This window comes from Crinia signifera, chromosome 8 (genome assembly GCF_055691185.1).
Source record: "Crinia signifera chromosome 8, ASM5569118v1, whole genome shotgun sequence".
Lineage (NCBI taxonomy): Eukaryota > Metazoa > Chordata > Amphibia > Anura > Myobatrachidae > Crinia > Crinia signifera.
This window is the reverse complement of record NC_139224.1, coordinates 23,518,447-23,539,683: the sequence shown is the minus strand read 5'-3', so window position 1 is coordinate 23,539,683 and position 21,237 is coordinate 23,518,447. Positions and strand designations below refer to the sequence as shown.

At 45.9% G+C, this 21,237-nt stretch overlaps 1 long non-coding RNA gene across 1 annotated transcript in view; it reads right to left on the bottom strand.

Annotated features, from left to right (window-relative positions):
• Nucleotides 1–454: 454 nt before the first annotated feature.
• LOC146026956 (uncharacterized) overlaps nt 455–21,237 on the bottom strand; it is a 67,334-nt gene continuing 46,551 nt past the window's right edge. Inside the window, exons 3-4 of the long non-coding RNA XR_014454592.1 lie at nt 6,250–6,484; nt 455–1,135 (exon numbers count right to left, since the gene is read on the bottom strand). This is a non-coding gene — a long non-coding RNA (uncharacterized LOC146026956). The remainder of the gene's footprint in view (nt 1,136–6,249; nt 6,485–21,237) is intronic.

Sequence of the window (21,237 nt, the reverse complement as noted above, 5' to 3'; positions counted from 1 at the left end):
CAGGACAGAAGAGGGTGAGCCAACTGAGAGCGCAAAGGCTGCACTGCTTGGGCAGCCCAGCTCTCTGTGTGGATCAGTGGCTAGCTACCGTACGACAGCCACCACAGCTGATTGGGGGAGCAAGCGCCGGCGGGGCGCCGCCGGTGCTCAGCACACTGCTCAGAGCCGCCCCCCTTACCCCTCTGCAAGCCGCTGCCGCTGTATTCCTGCCTGGTCCGGCACCACAGATATCCTCCTGTCGTGTAATGAAAAATTACACGGCAAAATGGCTGCCCCCATACAGCAGACAGTTTTTTAGGAACGTTAGAGGAGGCGGCGGCCTCCTCTAGCATCCTTAAAAACTGTCTGCTATTAGGGGGCAGCCATTTTGCCATGTCATTTTTCATAACTGCAGGAGACGGAGCCAGGAGGATATCTGCGGTGCCGGACCAGGAATGCGGCGGCGGCATCCAGCTACCGGCCCTTCTGCATTACTGTGCCAGTAGCGCCAGATGGCCAGTCCAGCCCTGATCCTGTGTATCGCATGCGCAGTGTTAGCTTTCAAAACTTTTTGCACATGCATTGCTACAAATAACTTGAACATCGACATATCCTGCACCTCAGAATTGGGCCAAAAGGTGCAAAGAAGGGTTAGCAAAGAAAAAGGCAGAGGAATGCTAAATAACAGAACAGAGGTATATTAGGATTGTACAGATGGGTGGTGCTTTGCCAAAGCCCCGGTACTCATAATGTTGTTTTCGGTTGGAGCCCTTACTGTAGTATATAGAACCCTGTAAACCAGGATTGAAATTTTTTGTGGCAAAAACAAAAATCTTCTTTTTTCTTTTAAACGAGGTCATGTGTAGCAAATTGATGAGGGAAAAGTCACTTCATTTTTAGTGATAGCAAACTTCCGAAATCTCCATAGCGAGTTCTAGGCAATCCCCCGACTCTTGGCATATGTCGAATAGGCCGCAGTCACAGTCACAGTTGCAGTTGCAGTCATTGTTAGATTGCTCCTCATCGGAGGTGTGGTAATACCGGTGTGACGGGCAGCATAAGCTGGTTACCATACTCTCACACGCATTGGGCAACATAAGCAGGAAGTCGCAGAAGTGGCAGAACAAACACGCCAGGATAAGGGAGGCACATTCACCTGTAGGGAGAAAGACAATAAAGTTATGGTGGTTCCGGGTGCTTGGTTGAGGCGTTCAGTGTTTGCTACTGTGCAAACACCCCAATCCCACATCTTCCAGGAAGATGCCTAATGGCGTCCACAGGCTGCACACAGATAATGTTTGATCTGATAGCCTATAGTATTGACCGCCAGGGCCTTTGAGAGATCAAACACTATTCTCCGGGAGGTTGGTCCCGAGCCCTCCGGTCTCCTGCCCACCATGTTGTGTTTCTATGAAAATCACGTCATATTGGTCTTGCCACCACTCCGCCGAGAACCAGGGCCGGGTCACTTTAGACAGGGGGGCCCCCTTGCACTTGTTATTACTGGCTGCAAACTGCACAGGAGAAAAAATATATATATATTTACTGTATTACTGTAGGACTGTAGGAGACCTCAGGCTCAGCGTTGCCTCTGATTAAAAACCCTCCCATGATGAGGCTGCTGCTGCCCTCCATGGGCCTGAGAAGCATGTAATGAGCTCCACCAATCAGAGCTCAGCACAAACCTCTCCGCCTCTGCCCTCTAGTGCAAAGTGTCATGGGACTTAGTCAACTCCCAGTAATGCATTGCACACTTGTGCAGTCAGTGCGCCTTGGCTCCCGAAGCTCAGCGCCATTAATCATAGTCACAATGCTAGATAGGTGAAGCTGCAGCACTACCTCGCTCCCATGCACAAAACCTTTAGCTACAGGGGGCCCCTAGCTAGAGGGGGGCCCAGGGGTACTGACCCCCTGTGCCCCCCTTAATCCGACCCTGGGAGAAACACCAACTGCCAATGAGTGAGTTTAGACTGACAGTTATGGCAGTGAGTGTGGCTCCCCTATTTGAATTATGAACTGTGCGAAAGCCCCTCCTCTGCATCCTTCACTGGAGGTAGGACTTAGTGATGCATAGTGGATAGACTTGGCCCCGCCCTTCAGTCAGCTGCGTCTCTTCCCCAATGCCAAAGTAAGTAACTATGGTCAGTTACCCGTTTTCAGCCTCCCGCAGAGGTGCAACTGCAGCGCAGATGACTTCAAACCCTCCGCACTCACATATCACACAAACGAGCATTATCCGTCCACAAACCAGACTTGCATGCAACTCTTCCTTGCCTTAACTCTATAGCACTGGATGACTGAGATCCATCCCTTCAATTGCTTTATTAGGGTTTTAGTTTTAGGAAATGTGCTGCGAATAAATCCTAAGTTAAAAAGCTTTGTGGGTTTACAGTAACACATCTAATGGGATGCAATATATAAACTGCCAGGCAGGAGAGGTTATCATTTTAACCAGTAGCCCGTGGTGCAATTAACACTGCTTACTCTGGATATGAAATGTTACATTCACACATATCTGAGAGTCGACGGAGGAGCGTTGACACTTTGTTGAAGGTGTTACATATGTGAATTGCTTTATAAAATATACGTTTTTTTCCATTTAATATAGTCAGTCGTACTCCGGCCTCCCTGGGGAACACATAATAGAATGGACTATCCCAACATATTACAGTCATATTTTGGACTGTGATAATCAACAACGCACAATGTTTTAATAATCATGTTGCAGTATGCCCAGTTGTGATGGGTTATAAAAATGCTTTTAGAGTCTCATCAAACCAATACACCATGAACTGTACTAATGGAAGCAGCGCGTTTTGTGAAATCTGCATACTGTATGTGATTCTTTTTTATCTTGTTTTTAGAGTGGTAGCACACATCAATAATTGATCATGATAATTAGGCATCTATGCTTTTTACTATCTGGTGCAAAAATAAGTTTACCGCAAAGACTGTTAAGAGACAGCTGAAGCTCCAACCTCGTCTTCTCGTGAGGCTTATACAGCATATAAGACCTAACATATTGTGGGGGATCAGAACTGAACACAATTCTGTAAAATACATAGACAGTAAAGGATGATATGGAATTTTTACCATGTATTTTTAGTGTAAAATAGGCAAATCTATATAATTTCCTAAGATCTGTTTCATTAATGCACACACTGTGGAATGGTCAGAGGACGGGAACAAGGAGGGTCAGTAGGGTTGGGAGGGGGGGGGGGGGGTAGGAGTACAGGAGGCAAATGGAAGGAAGGTTTGGACTTGGTGGAGTGGGGAATGTGGGTGGACGAAGGGGGAGAGCAGCAGTCAGACCTAGGGGCAGGGCAGAATCAGGTGACCAGTCCTATGGTGCGCCCCTCTATGAATTATAAAACATTTAAGCTCAAGTCTACGTGGTTGATACAATGGTATCAGTGGCGTAGCTACATATGTGGCAGACCCTGCGGTGGCTTGGGGGAGCAGTGCCAGTGGGGTCTGTGGTGGGCGCCGCTGGCTGAACTGACAGGCGACCCAGGCAGCAGTGAGCGCTGAGCTGGTCCCACCCTGTACATATCTAATGAGCGGGGACCCAGTGCAGTGCATATTGAATGAGCAGGTTCCCGCCCAGTGCATATGTATTGAGCGAATCCCGCTCATCACATATGCATGGGGCTGGGACCCACTCATTAAATATGCACTGTGCTGGGACCCTGCTCATTAGATAGGCACGGAGCAGGACCAGCTCAGTGCTCACTGCTGCCTGGATGGCCAGCCAGTGGCGCCCATAGTCCATCGCCTCATCCTTTCTTGAGGGGAGCGACGGAATTTTAGTTGACAGGGGGGGGGAGAAAAATTTCGAGCTACGCCACTGAATGGTATCCTGTACATGACATACAGGTATGTTGTTCTATATAATACTGCCAACACATGGGTTACTCCAGATGGTCAAAGAAGCCATACTTAGGACTCAAACCCATCACCTCTCATGTTGCAGTCGGACACCTTACACATGCAGCTATTTGCTCCTGCAAATTCCATTTCCAAGCAATATAGAACAAGCCAACAAAAAAGTGCCCCATATGATAAGGTCAGTATCCATTATGGTCAACCACATAGGCTAGACTATAAGTGCCATCTGAAAAGTACCTCTCCAGCTCACCTCTTAACTATAGCTCGAAAGGATCTTGTCTTTAATATTATCCGAAAATGTTGTTATTTTAGGGCAACACTACAGTATCTGTGAGATGAGGCCCATTGCCCCATCATTGGTCCGCAGGGATACGGTTGCTAGGTCAAACATGGCTAAGGTCAACAGGGTCAGACTGTCAAATCAAGCATTAGGTCGACAATGGGAAGGTCGAGAGTCAAAGGACGTAATGGGTTTTCCACGTTTTTGAGCTGACAGGCGATATTTCATACCCTACCGTCCCCGAAGTGTGACGAGCGCAGCAAGCCACGGGAGGGGACACAGTAAACTGTACAAAAACGTGATCAAACTCATGTCAACCTTTGGACTGTCAACCCTATGACCCATACCCGGTCAGCATATGTCCAATAAAGGTAAATAATAAAATGTTGTGGTGCAAGCTCTATAAAATATCGTTTTCTGCGTATTTTTTGCATCAGTTTAGGTTTGCCTGAGTGTATGAAGAGGGGGAATATTTTCTGCAGTCCATGGCAAAGCAGTCCCCATAATGGACTCTAATGACTGCAATATTGAAAATGACCCATAGAAGGTGCCAATGGATCCCTCCCTGACAGCATCTTTGGACATATGCACAGCCCAATGGCCGGAAGAGCACATTACATCAGTCAGGTCATAAACCCGGAAGTGATGACATGACCGGGGGACAGTTGGATATCACAGAGCTGTTCTTGATGAAAGTGAAAGTAATGTCAGGTATGTAGGTGATGATGTATATTAATGACAGCATTATAAATGGGATTATTAATATATATTACCCAGTATGCGGCTAGAACCTTACCGCCATTCTCCTCATATAAGGCCATTGGCCACATGCAGCCCATTCTTCACATACCTTACAAAAGACCAGCATGCTCATCGTGTCTTACCCTGAGCTATTATGACCTGATTGGTACTCAGTGGCGTAACTATAAATTTTGCTCCCCCCCTGCCAAAAAGTTTGAGGCGCCCCCCCTCCAGGCTCCTCTCCAGCATGTTTCCCAAACGTGTAACGTGATGACGTCACACGTATAATGGAGAAGCTGAAGCAGGAGAGAGGAAGACAGACCAGCAGACACTGCTGATTCCCTTGGCTCTGACGCATCCCAGGCCGCCCTAGCACGCCCATCCGCCCGCCCAACCTGTACACAGTAGCCAATAGCTGGCTCTGTGTACAGTCAATTGAATCAATGGGGGAATTTGATATCTCTGCCATGGCAGCACCCATGCTGCGGCTGACTCGCCTTCGGTACTCAGTCCATGGGCAGCAGCAGGCAGCAGCATGTCAGTGCATCGAACGGGTGCTGGCGCCCACACAGACCCTGCTGCTGCTTGTTCCCCCAAGCGGCAGCTGGGGCTGCCTTACAGTAGTTATGCCACTGTTGGTACTGTACTAATGGTGTGTCAGCCATCTTAAGCTGCTAGTTGGTCTGTATTGCATCCATGAATAAAGAGGTATACACCATGCAAGTGCACTATGCACAGTATGAAGTTATAATAATGGTACTAGGTGAGTCATCGCGCCCTGCGGGCGCTCTTCACACCATTGTGAGGGGCTGCACCCCCTTAACCTGTGAACGCATTTATTGCGTGAGTGAGTGTTGGGTGCAAAGGGGCTATGGGTGGGGGAAGGTGGTTAGGGGCTCGTGTGGGTGGGGTGGCAGGTGCGGGGATACTGTGGGTGGTGTAGGTGGGGTATGAAGCACTATTATGTATTGTACTCCACTGTGCTCTGCTTCCCCTCCATGCACTTATGGCTGAGCGGGGAGCGGTGTCAAATGTCACTTGCTTCTGGCCACTCAGACATGTTCACAGGCAGCATACCGCCCATGACAGGTACGGGCTCTAGGCTCTCTCATGGGCGGATAGCTGTGGATAGACGGAGCTGAGAAATGGTGGGGATGCTGCTGGGGGCAGCGCGGTGGACAGTGGGAATACAGCTGGGGGTCAAGGGGGGTTGCTGGGGATACACCTTCTCTCTCTCGTGGCCTGAGACATATGAACTGTTGGTAGATCTTGCGAACAGGTTTGGCCACCTCTGCTCTAGGTGATTCTCGGAAATCCTAGAAGTGCAGACTGTTGTATTCACCACAGTTACGGGTTCATACCTTCACTCTCTTTTTGGTGCACTGCGTTCTGCTTCGCTTCCTTGTAGGAAAGAATTTTGCTGCAATCCTCATTTGAAGAGCAGGTGACAAGTCGCATATTTTTCTTGTGGTTGCTCTCCTGGAAGGACTCATCTCCGGTGTCTGGACTCTGTGGGGTTGTGTGCTTCTGAGACAACTTCTCTTTGCAATTGTCCTCTCTGCTGCCACCAGCCAGGTTCTGTTCTGCAACAAATAACTGTGAGAAGTCAAATCAGCAACTACACGTTACATCACACACCATTCCCCACAGTGCAAGTTTGTTAAATACAATGTTTGGGTCACCGTCTCAAGAGTTGTACTGTACAGAACATTGTGTAATTGTTAAAAATTTGTGTCAATGGGTGGGATTCACTAATAACCCCCGCTGCACATCGCCGGCATTCGCATTGTTAATAATCGCATATGCACTAACATATGCGATTATTAACTCAAAGGCGATGGACGGCAATGTGCTGTGGGTCCCCCCTCCCTCCCTGCACCCTTACCTGGCTTTAAGGGTTCCATTTCCTCCTCCCTGCACTCAGAAGCTGTGCAGGGAGGAGGAGGTCAGTGGTCCGGGAAGTACAGCAGGAGGACACAGGTGAGGGGGGTGCGCCGTGGATTGGCGGGGGGGGGGCACGCGGGGCGGCAGGGGATGCGAAGGGAAGCCAATAGGCTTCCATGGGGTTACACCATATAGAACTGGCGTAACCCCCCGCAGCGAAGCCCCAGTGGTGGGGCTTTGCTGCATATTAAAAAGGCGGTAAAAAAAACGAAAACGGTTTTGGTGAATCTCGCCCAATGACTCAACAGTTTATTAGCAAATTAGTTAGTGAGGCAAAGACCTCTATGTTTGGACAAGAGGTAAAACTCTGCTTGTCTCTTTTCTGCTCATACGTACATAATAGTCATTGAGATTATCTGCAGATCCATATATGGTTGGCGTAACTTTAACTTACTTTGACTATAAGATGTTTAACCAAATGCAGCAGTCAGGGTTAGATACAATCTAAAACTGTTGCTTATTGGACCCAAAGAGACTTTGTTGAATTTAATTAATGAATCTTCCACATTTCATTTTGAATTATTTCAGTTTAAACCAATCCATTTTCTCCTGAAATAAGTGGACTTTGCTGCTAGTGGTGTAGTCAACTATTGACATGAGGGTAGTGAGCATAAAAAATAGTCTCCCTAGGCCCAGGTTTTTCCCATGTGCACCTTATTTGCCATCCAACCCCTCCACATGCACCTAGAATACCATCAGATACCTCTGCATGTCCTTTTGTGCCACCAGCCCTTTCACAGGCACCTTTTTTATGATAAGACCTTCCTTTGTTCCCTCAGACTCCTCAACATGCCCACCTGTATGTGATGAACTGTGCTGATCCCCTTCTACTTGTTTTTATTATTCAATATCAACTAACCTAATATCTAATCTAATGCAACAACAGATATTGGAGCTTAAGCTCTCCATAAGATATTGGAAGAGCTGAGAATGGGACTGCTTGTAAAGACCCAAACACACATGAATATGCTAAATTGGGTCAATATATGTATATTGCATCGTACTCATTGTGATCTTTGTTTTTTTTTACAAGTTTAGATAACACAAAAATCACTTGAGAAGAAGGTTTGACCAAGAACAGATAAACCATTTCCACTGCTTAATATTGAAATGTATTCTCTAATGTATTCTCTAACCGCTTGATTTGCTGTTACCTGCAGTACTTCATCTACAACTCTGAAGGAAAATAGTGAGGTTGCATTCAGTAGGTCGGTATTTCAAAAAGGGTTTTATTGACAAGCTGAATAATTTGTCAAGAGCAAAATTTATTTCAAGTTATCTCAAATGTCTCCATGTCATCAGGAGCGATATTTGAGTATTAATTTGGGGGCATCATCCATAATCTAAGACATAAACTCTCAACAGACAAAATGCATTCATACCACACTCACACCAATTTAATTAAAACAGAGAAACAAACAACTGAATTGGCAGTGAAAGGGGAAAGCCTATTTAGAACCAACTTTTATTTTAAAAATTATAAAGAATTACACTCTCTGAAACTAAGGTTGTGGGAAGAAGAATGGTCTGATTAAAAAATGGTTCCAAAATATATTATTTTAAATACCTAAAGTAAAATTCACCGGAGGGCCAACTGCCCTTGTAAACAAAGATGGGCCAAATGCCACATTCCTTGTCACAGACAACTCCTAACGTCAGAGCTACTCACCCAACCAGAAATAAATGGTGACCTGTCTTACTTATGGTCAACTTGAAGCGTCAGCTCAGCTAAGATGGCATAGAGGCCCACCTGAACCAACGATACATCTAAATAAAAATCCATGTCTAAGCCACCTTCTCAAAAGGAGCTGTGACAATGACAGAAGGTTGACACCAGCTAAAGTTCGACTTGGTTCTTACTTTACCATCCAAGTGGGCATAGCGTTAGATTACAATAGTACGCTCAAACGGTGTCCATGTTAACATGTCAAAAAATGTGAAAAACTAGTGTCAACCTTTTCATTGTCTACCATGTTCATGTCAACCTTTACATCAGTGATCGACCTAGTGACTGTCCAACTAGATATTGTCTATCATCTATACCAGTTATTCCCAACTGGATTGCTGGTCGGGGAAAAGCACGATGTGACGCTGATGACGATGACAGAACCAGGCACAACGGGAGACTTCTTCCTCTACTTCCACCATTACCATTATTATTTCACCCCAACTGGTCTGCAGCATACCCCCCTTTTTTGCAGGAAGGCTGTCTCAGAGGCATTCCAGAACCAGAGCAAGTACTGGGGGAGATGTTTCAATCCATATAACTTGACAACGTACCAACCAATCAGCTTCTAACTCATTCTTTCAAACACCGCTTATAAAATAGCAGTTAGGAGCTCTCCAATGATTGACACATCTCCCCCACTATCACATTTGGAAAACCAGCTTCTCTTATTGTAACATTTCCATTTCCTCCTGTAAAAAAAATCCAGCCTCATTTGTGTCTTAAATAAGTCATGACAGTGAATGTTATTTCCGCATTTCGGAGAAGCGCTCTGTTTATCTCAATCTGTGACCCATTCCTGTTTTGCTTTCAGCTTACCTGAATTTACCGTTATCTGTAAATCTGTCAAATAATTAATTTACTCCTCGGTTCTACGTTCCTTCATGGTCCAGTGTTTGCAAACAATAACCCCCGTTCTCTCATGAATAATTTCCGCCAGTTTTTCATATTGGACAATTACACAATTGTCGCTGAAATTATGAGAGTATGACTGATAATAAATTACATCAAACCACCATAATGCTATGTGTCCAAGGGCACTCAAGATTATTGCTATCTTATGTAGGATAAGCAACCCCCAATTATAAAAAACAATGAAATAAATAACAAAGATTAAAACACCGCAGACCGCCAGTGTCCGTCCGCATTTGGCAAATTGCTTATTTCAGTTTTCTGACATAAGTCTAAAGGTCACGTTAGACATGGGAAGTAAATGTTTTTTGCGCCAGCAAAGTGATATATCCGAGTGACCTCTGGTAAAACGCTATGCAAAACAAGCTTCCATCTTACATCGATACGTGCAAATTATAGCTTTCCGAAGAATTTAAATTGACTCGAATACTTAAAAATCAATGGTACGCTGTTATCCCCGTAATGAAAAAAATGCATTTCTTAATACACACAAGATGAAGACATTAAAAATGTGCATAATTCATAACATACAATTCTGTTTTAGTAGAATTTTATTCCATGGATAATTAGATGTGCATATAAATATATACATTTATGATGAAAGTGGTAACATTTAGTAAAAGTCAGTGCATGTAATTCAGAAAATAATGGCTGGAGAAACTCATTGGAGCCTACGTCTTATACACGTTTCTGGTTTCCTTATAGGGAGCACGGTGTGAATGATGGTAAGCAGGTCACACAAAGGTGCAACTGAGCAAGTGACAAAGAATTATGGGTAATGCAGTGAATCTTAATGCACCCTGTCCTCAACTGTCAAGCGAGGGGCTGTCTACAAAGGTAACAGGGACTAAAAAAAGATGGACTCCAGAGTGTATTGGATGAACGCTGGGACATATGATTAAGATATGCCGTTGGAAAACATAATAAGGTAAACAATATTTAACTGCACATTTTCCAGCAGTCATAAAAACATTGTGAATTAGAATATAGATGTGTACAGTATCTCCTGAAGCACGGATGGTGTAATGGTTAGCATTACTGCCTCACAGCACTGAGGTCATGGGTTCTATTCCCACCCTGGCCCTATATACAGTTTGTACATTCTCCCTGTGCTTGCCAGGGTTTCCTCTGGGTACTCCGGTTTCCCCCCAATCTCCAAAAATATACTGGTACTGTAGGTCAATTTTCTCCCAACAAAAATTGTGGTAGGGATATAGATTGTAAGCTCCACTGGGGCAGGGACTGATGTGAATGTTCAAATATTCTCTGAATATGTGTTCACTAAATAAATAACTGGTAATAAATAATAAATATTTGTATAATTACTGGAGCTGGCGTAAGAGAACAAGGGTGACATTCTATGGAGTGAGATAATCTGACTTTGGCGATTTTTTCCGCAAAAACGGCCAAAATCGCATTTTTTTCCATTTTCGCATATTTAATGAGGTGCGAAAATGTGAAAAAAGTGTGATTTTGGCCAACAAGTTGGACACACTGGAAATGCGATGGCTGCTTTTCGCAGCACATCGCATCCAGATGTTTTCACATTAAAAAGTATACAAATCGCATATTTAATGGTATGCGATTTGTATAAAGTGTGTCTATAATTCGCCCAAAAATCAGACCAGGTTCTGATGGGCGAATTAGCCAGAACCCTGCACAGATCATTGCGATCTGTGCAGGGTTCTGGTGTAAAAAAAAGTTTAAACAGTTAAAATAAAAAAAAAACCAGCGCGGGGTCCCCCGCCAGAGCATAACCAGCCCCGGGCTCATTGAGCCGGTGCTGGTGACATAAAATCAGGGTCCCCGACAAATAGGGGTCCCCTTGATTTAATGAAACCAGCACCAGGCTCAAGGTCTGGCGCTGGTTCCCAAAATACGGGGGACAAAATGACTAGGGGTCCCCCGTATTTTAAGAACCAGCACCAGACCCAACCAGCCAGCAGGGTAATGCCACAGCCGGGGGACACTTATTATATAAGGTCCCGCGGCCAAAGCATTATCCCCCTGGCTGGTCAGCATGGGCAGGGGTCCTGGGGAAGTGGGGACCCCCCCAATGAAGGGGTCCCCCCCCTCCAGGACTTACCAGCCCATGCTGAAAGTCCGGGGCTGTCCCCGATGCCCCTGGGCGGTGGGCATCGGGCTGATGCAAAGTGTAAAAAATAGAATAAAAACTATTGTTTTCTACTGTAGAACTATGAGTCCCAGCAAGCCTACCCCGCATGCTGGGACTTGGAGAACCACAAGTCCCAGCATGCGGGGCATTAAAGGGCCCGCTGGCACTTGTAGTTCTACAGTACAAAAAATTGTTAAATAAAACACACTGACACCCTGAAAAATAAAAGTTTAATACATACATAACACACACATACTGATACTTACCTACCTTGAGCCCGTAGGTCAGTCTCTGGATCCTGGGTCCGGGGCTCCTGGACAGAAGAGTCCGGTTCCAGGGCCTTGGTCCTGGTTCCGGGGCTGGTCCGGGGTCCTGGGCTCCAGGGCTGATGTCTCCGGGGTCCAGGATCCAAAGTAGTCCAAAAGGGGTTCCTAAGGAAGGAAATCCTACTCACCTGGTCCCCGGCGACGACCTCGGCATCCTCTCCGGCAGACGCGCTGCTCCCGGCTGGTACCCGCTCACGGACTGGAGAGGCGCAGAGATGTTCATCTTCCGCGCCTTTCCTCCGAATGATTCTATTGACCGCCTAGCGGCCAATCAGGAGCCGAGAAAGTCGGCTGGTTATGCTCTGGCGGGGGACCCCGCGCTGTTTTTTTTTTTTTTTAATTGCGATTTCCTGCAAACGTGCGATTTTCAGACCTGAAAATCGCACATTTTCAGGACTAAAGAAATCGCACCTATTCGCACTATTTGGCCTGTTTTTCGCATCTCATTAAATATGCGAAAAACGGGCCAATCTTGCTATTTTCAAAAGTGCGATGTGGTGCCATATAAAAACATGCGCATTTATCTCAATCCATAGAATGTCACCCATATTGTTAAGTGTTCCCCCAGGATCTTGGTATATGGTATGGTTTTGTGTACCCATGGTGATGGATGTGCCCTGTTTGTCTGAGGTGATGCAACTGGGCATTACTGCACATCGTACTAGACACTCCCCCTAAGGGCCTTATGGGATAAAATGATGCAGTGGGTGGGGCTATCAACACTGAGAATCACAGCACATCTAGAGCACCCAAAGGATGCTCCAGCCCATACTGCATTTTCTGGCTGCAATGTACCATTCCAGATACCCTTCTTGCCAGATGCAGGGACTGTGGGGCTTTGCACTCTGTGCGGCGGCACTGCTCTCCACCCCTACAGTAGTTATGGCCCCATGTGTGCATGTCAAGTGTCAAATAAATAAGTACAAATGATGTGGGCGAATACTTGGGTTGGGTATTACACCCATCCTGGATTAATGCTAAATTATGTAAAATAAGAATAATACAATGAGAGAATGGTGATGCTCAGCATGGTGTTACTTGTAACAAAAACTATAGTGAGAAGATTTAACAATAAGAAGAGATTTGGGGGCTTATTTATGATCCCATATGGGCCCATTATCTCTGCATGCTACCTAGTATTCAGCAAACTCTGGAAACGGAAAATGTCTGGATTTCTCGATGATTACCTACTGTTTGCGGAAAAGGATCCAATTAGATCCCTCTGCCACCTATGCATTGTATACCGTGAAGCTTTAAATTATGGATGGCCGTTAGAGTGGTTGTCCTTGATGGTTACCATTGATGGCAATATTTCATGTGGCTGTTCATGGCTACATACAGTACTTTGCGATAGATATCCATTGATGGTTTTTATCAACCATTGGTTATCATTGACAGACTGGGCTGTGAGCCAATAAGAACCTGGGGGCGGGGCTTCTTGGATGACTGGGCTAAGCTCCATTTTCCAACACTTGTAAATAGATAAATAAATAAATACATATATATATATATATATCACAGCCAATCAGAACCTGGGGGCAGGACTTCTTGGGGCTAAGCTCCATTTCCTGACTCGTGTACATAAAAACATAACACAGCTTAGATCTGTATTGTAGCATTTATTTAATTGCTAATAATGCCCCTTCTATCTGCTGTAGGGAAAATTCTGCTTTTCAGTAAAATATTGGTTACACTGGATACATTTTAAGCTGCTGCAACAGTGACAGAAGCAAAGTCGTTGTGATGAGTGGTTTGGTTGGCGTCGTCTCATCTTCTTGGGACAATATATTAAATAGATGGGCAAGAAGGGTTGACAGATAGAAAATCTTTGATGATTATGGAGATTGCAGAGCTATTTACTTGCAGAGCTAATTAACAATCAATCCAAATTATCAGGCGCAGCCAGACTGCGTGTCATTTCAACAGCCTCTCCTAGAGAAATTGCAAGGAAGGGACAGATACAAAGACAAGTATAGCAAAGGAATGAAAGAGATTGTGTTTGTTTGTTGTATTTATTAAAAACAAGGAGTGGTGGTAACCTTCGCTCAGGACTATTAGTGGCTGGTGTATAGTAATTCTGATGTGCACGTTGCTATAAATAGTGGTATTGGCACAAATATAACGTTGAACTGCACGGAAGTAACAGTGGTGACAGAAATGCAGTGTGGTGATGTGCACGAGGGAAATATGAATAACCAGAAAACATGAGGGGTGACATTCTATGGGATGAGATGTGTGTTTTTTGGCGAATATTAGTAAAAAAAATGGCGACATCGCATTTTTCCTTGAAATCGCATATTTAATAGGATATCGCATATTATGTGCGATAACTCATACGGACTCAAAGTGTGTGAAAAAAAATCGCATTTTTATCGCATCCAGATGTTTTCGTACAGAAAAGTATACAAATCGCTTATTTAATGGGATGCGTTTTCGAAAATCGCACTTTTAAGGTGTCTAATAATCGCACTTTTTTCAGAACAGGTTCTGTTGGGCGATTTGGCTCAGAACTCACTTTGGTCAAGTGCACAAATGGTTAATTTCAACACAGGTGCCCTTAATTTCACTCAGAAACACCCCTACATATACCCCAACATCATTAAGGACACCTGTGAGGGTTTGAGACATGGAGTTTGCAGAGTGGTTTGGAGTTGCTGATTTGTGATGTGGCCCATTTGGAGGAGCTGCGCAGGAGGGAGGAAGCTGCACACCAGATCCAGGTAGCCCCCCGACTACTGCATACCCCACGTATGTATCGTGCTCGGCTGTACCTGGACTCCCTCTCGGATCAACAGGTTGTGGGGATGTTTAGGCTGAACCGCATTAACCTGTTGGACTTATATGAGCAGGTGAGAGATGATTTGGACTCTTTCGGGGAGGCAACTGTGACCTTACCTCGGGTTGGTAAATATTATCTTCAATTTTATTGAGCGTTCTAGGTAGGTGTAGAATTCTCCTAGGATAGGTAAGTATGGATTCCGGAGATCTTCTCAGGTGAAATACAGCAACACAGATTAATTGAACTGTATTTATTACAACACTCAAATTACAATTTGGTACTGTTTCATAAGGTAACAGAGTAAACAAATGAGCACTTTCACAAGAACACAACCGATTTATTTTTACTGGAACATGAATTCACTCCTCCGGGCTCCGCTCCGGTTCCAGTCCTCTTAGCACATTAACAATACATTAACTTACCGTACATACCATAATAAAGACAAAAGTATGAACATGCATATAATTCACGTTAGCTATCTAGAACTGAATTCCTGAATCTACTTTAACACAGTTGCACTTTGCTTATAATTGCTCCTTTAAATAATTACTATTATATTATTGCGCAATAGTTTGTTACCTTTCCTAAACAACTCAAAAGCGCTTTTGTTTTACACAGAGTCCCTCCCGGTGGCCACTGTCCTCAACGTTACAGTCCCCTTTCAACAATCCGGGATACAACTACAGGTGAGTCACAGTTTATCTCAGTTCTTTCCTTCCTTAAAGATTTATACAGCACAGCCTGTAATAATAAACTTTCCTTTAGAATGAAGAGATAACATTATATCCATGCTGCAGATACTGTTGATGTAGAGATTACTGACCTCGAAATTAATAAGTATTTAACACAGTTCCATATGCAGCGCGGCTTCAGAAGATATTTTATACGTCTATACAGGCATCCATGGCTCTGCAAATTAGGCTAGTCGGATACTCTGATATGCTGCACTCTCTGTGGTCATCCAGAGCAATCTATTAATAACGCTTCTGGTAACACTAAAGGTGTAATGATGCAGATTTATTCCTCTCCGTGTCACCAAAATGGCTGCTGCAACTGTCCTTTACCTGCCTGCCACTCAGATAGGACCGATAGCAGCTCTCCTCTTGCTAAATGTGTCAAGCCTTTCTCTATCTCTGAAAGTCTCCTGAAGTATAACTAGCACTAGTTTGGAGCGTCCCCTGGTGTTTTCACCGGATTTAGCTTGTTACTGTATGCTCTTTATTTATTTAATGGCAGAATGACGATTCTGTAGGGACGTCCCCAGGCCAGGTAAGTCGGCCGGGTTTAGTCCCCTTCTACTGGCTGTTCTCAAGGTGTAGGTAATCCTGGGCGTCACTAAACATATAAGGCAGTGCTGGGCTTGCCGGGGCAGGGTTCAACACTCACCACTCCCCATATTGGATGCTGTCAGTGTCTCGGCCTTCCACAGCACAGCTATCCGCCCTGACTGCTGCGTAGCTCTGCTGACTACCAGTCTCTGAGGGGAACTGAAAGGTAATAACGGCTGTCCTGGTGCCAGCCACACTCCAGCCAACTTTATTATTCTTATAATCTCCCACTTGACAACCGTCAGCCATCAGCGAGACAGCTGTATACTGTGACAAGTCTATGGGGACACTTTAACACAATAATTGCCACTTGCTGACAATCCAATAAAGTCCTTTCCAATTGTGCGGGGGGGGGGGGGGGGGGGTGCCGTGCCACTGTGGGCAGCTGAAATCCAAAACAAAACAAAATGTTTTGGATTTCATGTGCGAGGTGTTTATTGAATGTCACCTTTAAACTGTTGATAAGCTGCTTCTGGTTTTGTTGTGCGCACCCAACCACAAAGTCTATTTTTCTGGTCACTGTGGGCAGCTGCCCGGGCCGGGGCCCAGGACAGTTGTACCCACGGCACTCCGCTGTCGGCGGCCCTGCCCTGTACCCAGGATTATTGATAAGCTCCTGTAACTTGGTGTTGGAATAGTTTGAGGGTGGGATGCACTAAATCGAAAATGCTGTAAAAACCCTGTTTCAAATGCACTAAAGCCCGCGCACGGGGGTACCGCTGTGGGGGGGCTTCTCTTTGAGGCAATGTTAGAGGGTACAATCCAGGATCCCTCCCGGCATGCCTCGCGGCCAGTGCCGTCACTCTACATATGCACAGATGGACTCCCTGTTCTCAGATCCAGTTGTCCAGCACTGGGGCTGCATCGCAAGAGCTGTCCTTTGCATTAACAATGGTGTATGTTAGATCATATTCCAATTTTAAGAATGTGGTAGCTGCCGAATGGCGGCGATGTGGGGCGGTGGATGTTAGTGAATACCCCCTGAGAGTCTTCAAGGCCCCTTGTAGATTGAGATTCTCCCTGTGCTCACACAGTCTTCCTCTATTTGTTCTGCTTTCCTCCCACAGACCATTAAAGGGCTTGTAGGCTGATGGGCTTCTGAGTAAGCCGTCCCCAGTGCGTAGTTGTGTTCTTGGCATTTTTATGTACTGTACAGTGTATGCTCCACTGGAGCAGTGACTAATGAGCATTCTCTGGCTGCAGGGTGCTGATAATTGCTATTATTTCTGGCTGGACACAGGACTACCAAGGGCGTAACTACCATAGGTGCAGGGGGTGCAGCTGCTATGGGGCCCAGAGCTGAAGGGGGCCCATCTTTGCTGTCTAAGTATATGTTTTACATACATTTATCACCATCAGTTGATAAATAGGGGGCCCTTACAAACTTTTGCTATGGGGCCCACGATTATCTAGGTACGCCTCTGAGGACTACTGTGCTTTTACTAGATGTTACTTACTATTGCTGTGGTTATCACATGGCATATTACTGCTATTATATACTAACAAGCAGGCTATTACTAATTATGGCAGTGTTTCCCAAACTCAGGCCTTAAGGCACACTAACAGGTTCCAGAGGCAGTGCTATTTTTGTAGAAAAATAGGTTCAGGAACTGTGGGCGGGGGCAGAAAGTGGGCAATGATATGGGAGGAGCTACAAAAGGGGTGGGGCATTACATAAAAACAAAACAAAAAAAACCAAGAAAAACATAATTCCTCACTCCGTCACGCTTATTATGCATATGCCACACACAGAGATTCCCATTATACATATCCCCCACTCCGTGATGCCCATTATACATATGCCCCTCACCGTGATGCTCCATTTTATATATGCCACACACCGTGATGCCCATTATACAAATACCACACACAGTGGTGGCCATTATACATATGCCACACACCGTGATGCACCATTATACATATGCCACACACAGATGCCCATTATACATCTGGCCCACACAGAGATGCCCATTATACATATGCCCCACACCGTGATGGCCATTATACATATGCCCCACTCCGTGATGCTTATTATACATATGCCCCACTCCGTGATGCCCATTATACATATGCCACACACCGTGATGGCCATTATACATATGCCTCACTCCGTGATGCCCATTATACATATTCCACACACAGAGATGCCCATTATACATAAGGCCCACACAGTGATGCTGCCCATTAAACATAACACCAAGATGCCCATTATACAGTAACCGCAGTGAGAAAAAATAAAATTGCATTACAAATTTGTAGAACATTCTTTCTCTATACCAGACAATTGCAGCCAGGATCAGAATCCAGTGTAACTGGTCTCACTGCTTAGGCAGATGGAGGAAGAAGGCACTTCACAGGTCAGGGCAGGCAGCAGGTGGGAGAGCGTCCTCAGGTTAGGCAGGCTGGCAGGTGGGAGAATGCGTCACAGGTGATAAAATAACAGCCAATCACCTCCTGTTATTATTTAAACACAGCCTGTAACATGGCAGTTAGGAGCTGATTGGCTGGGACTTTATCTATCTGCAAGGCTTAGTTAAAAGACCCCCCAACTGCCTAAAGAGTTGCAATATACAGATGGAGCCGGGCTCCCTCTTGCTGGGGAATCGCCAGACTGTCTCCGCTGGCGATCCGCCAGCAGCGAGGCACTCCATCTGACTGAGACGCGCGTGCGTCTCACACGCACGCGTGTCTCAGTTTCCAGGCGGCGGGGCGACGGGAACCCTGTCCGTCTCCGCTTCAGGGAGACGGACAGGGTTAGGGGGGGTGCGGGGAGGCGGTGGCATCTCGTGCGCGTCCCCTTTCGCATATCAGATGGCGGCTGGCGGGGGATAACGGCTGGCGATTCTGCCGCCATTCCCTGCAAAGACAAGGCCGGCTCCATCTGTATACACACTAGGTATACAAATAAAGGACACTATGGTCTTAGTGCTCATTTTGGAGCACTGTGGTATTCCTTATTGTATATAATGCTCCATAAGTTCTCAACTTGGGGTAGATATAAGAAGGGTTGTTGCATGTGCATGATACCGCTTCTCCCCCATGAATGAAGGAGGAGAGTTATGTTATACTGTATGATAGGGGCATTATGTGCCCCTGTTATTATCGGTGCTACTATCTACAAGATAGCACGCCAATATGAGGGGCAATGTTTGAAAGTTGAGTGGCAGTGACCGTTCCGACACCTGCCGCTATTGATTTGCGGTGGTGCAGTACTGTCTGGCAGGTCTCTGGAAACATGGTGTATGGTTTAATGGGTGCAGGGTATGTGGTATCTGACTTCCGGACCCAGGAGCCAGTATCCACCACACACCTGGCACCCATTATAGTGACGCAGTGGCGCTCTCCCTGGCTGCAGCTTCTGATGACTCCGAAGGGTTTCGGCAAACTGTGGTAATGTTTTTGTGGGTTGGGAAATGATTCTTTTGTTACATAGTTACATAGTAGTTAAGGCTGAATAAAGACTTGCGTCCATCTAGTTGTGAGTATAATGTATTATCTCATGCAGGGCCAGTGCAAGGGTTTGCAGCACCCTATGTAAAACTTCTGTGCGCCTCTTCAGCGCGTACTACCACCCCCCCCCCCCCCCGTGATCGCTCTGCCGGCTTACCACGAACGTGTTGCGGCAGCAGGTAACATCTAGGATGCCGGCCGGGGAGGAATTGGAGCTGGACGAGCTGTCCGAGGGAGTGGTGGCCGTGAAGGTGTCCGGGGGCTCCGGCCTATGGGAGCGCACAGTGGAGCAGCACTACAGGTGACAGGCGCAGGCCAGAATCGCTATGCCGTTGGGCAGCTTGAGGGCGGGTTGGGGCAGGTAACCCTGGTCGCCGTTGATCTCCCGTCCCCGGCCTCCTCCTCCGCTTCTTCCCCTTCCTCGCTCAGGTCCTCCCCGGAGCGGTAGAAGGCAGGAGGACTCCCCTGGCAGCCGATATCCTCCGGTCCGGCCACCCTCAGCCCAAAGCAGCTGCTGACAGGCTGGCCCCGGGAGCAGTGCAGCGGGCGCTGCCTGGTCCCGGTGATGCGCTCCGTTGTGAGGGTGCCTACAACCCGCTGCACAAGTGTCTCCCCTGCCAGGACCCATTATATTGAATTGTTGGGCTGAAGAGGAACCCTCCAGTGGCCGGCTGCCTAAAGCTGCTTAGTGGTAGCGCCGGCCCTGAACTTATCCCATAGTTATACTTAGTGTTTACTGATGTCCTTAAGACAGATTATGATTATTTTTAGTACCCCCTGGATGTTTTTAACCAATAGATGTTTGTCCAATCTTATTATAAATGTATTTATTGTGTCTGCCACCATCACCTCAACCGGAAGAGAGTTCCACAGTTTTGCTGCCCTGACCGTAAAGTTTTTTTTTTCCTCCAATCTAAACTCATGCCCACGTGTCCTGGAGTCCTTCTTTACAGTAAAAAGGGCTTCTGACAGTTCCTTGTATTGGCCCCTGATATATTTGTACATGTTGAGCATTTCCCCCCTTAAGCGTCTCTTCTCTAGTGTAAACAATCCCATTCCCTTTATTAGCTTTCTTGCTCTTCTCTGGATTTTTCCAGTTCTATAATATCCTTCTTATAGTGCTGTGCCCAGAATTATACTCCATATTCTAGATGCGGTCTAACATATGCTTTGTACAGTGTCATCATTACTTTCTAGGCCCTAGTTTCCATACCCCTTTTTATACATGCTTGTATCCTGTTGGCCTTATTAGTTGCTTTATGACATTGAGCACTACACCCCATCTTGCTATCAATTATGACCCCCTAGGTTCTTTTCAGTTTCTGGGTTACCCAATGCCTCCCCGTTTAAGCTATAACTAGCATATTGTCATAAACTTGCATTTGTCCACATTGAACCTCATTTTCCACTTTTTTGCCCACTCATCTAATTTATTGAGATCGTTTTTAAGCGTGGAGACATCCTTCGTTGATCTAATTACTCTGCTCAGTTTTGTGTCATCTGCAAAGATGGAAACATTGCTGAGAATTCCCACTCCAATATCGTTAATAAATATGTTAAATAAAATGGGCCCTAGTACCGACCCCTGTGGCACTCCGCTTAGAACTGGTATCATATTTGATACTGCGCCATTCACATTCACTGTTCTCTATTACACAACCAGCTTTAATGTTAGCATACTGGAAGTCATAGCATTGCCCATTCTCAGTGTCTAATTAACCAATAGGCTGGATAGGCTTCATCCTAAGGTGGGGGGCGTGGTGGGTGT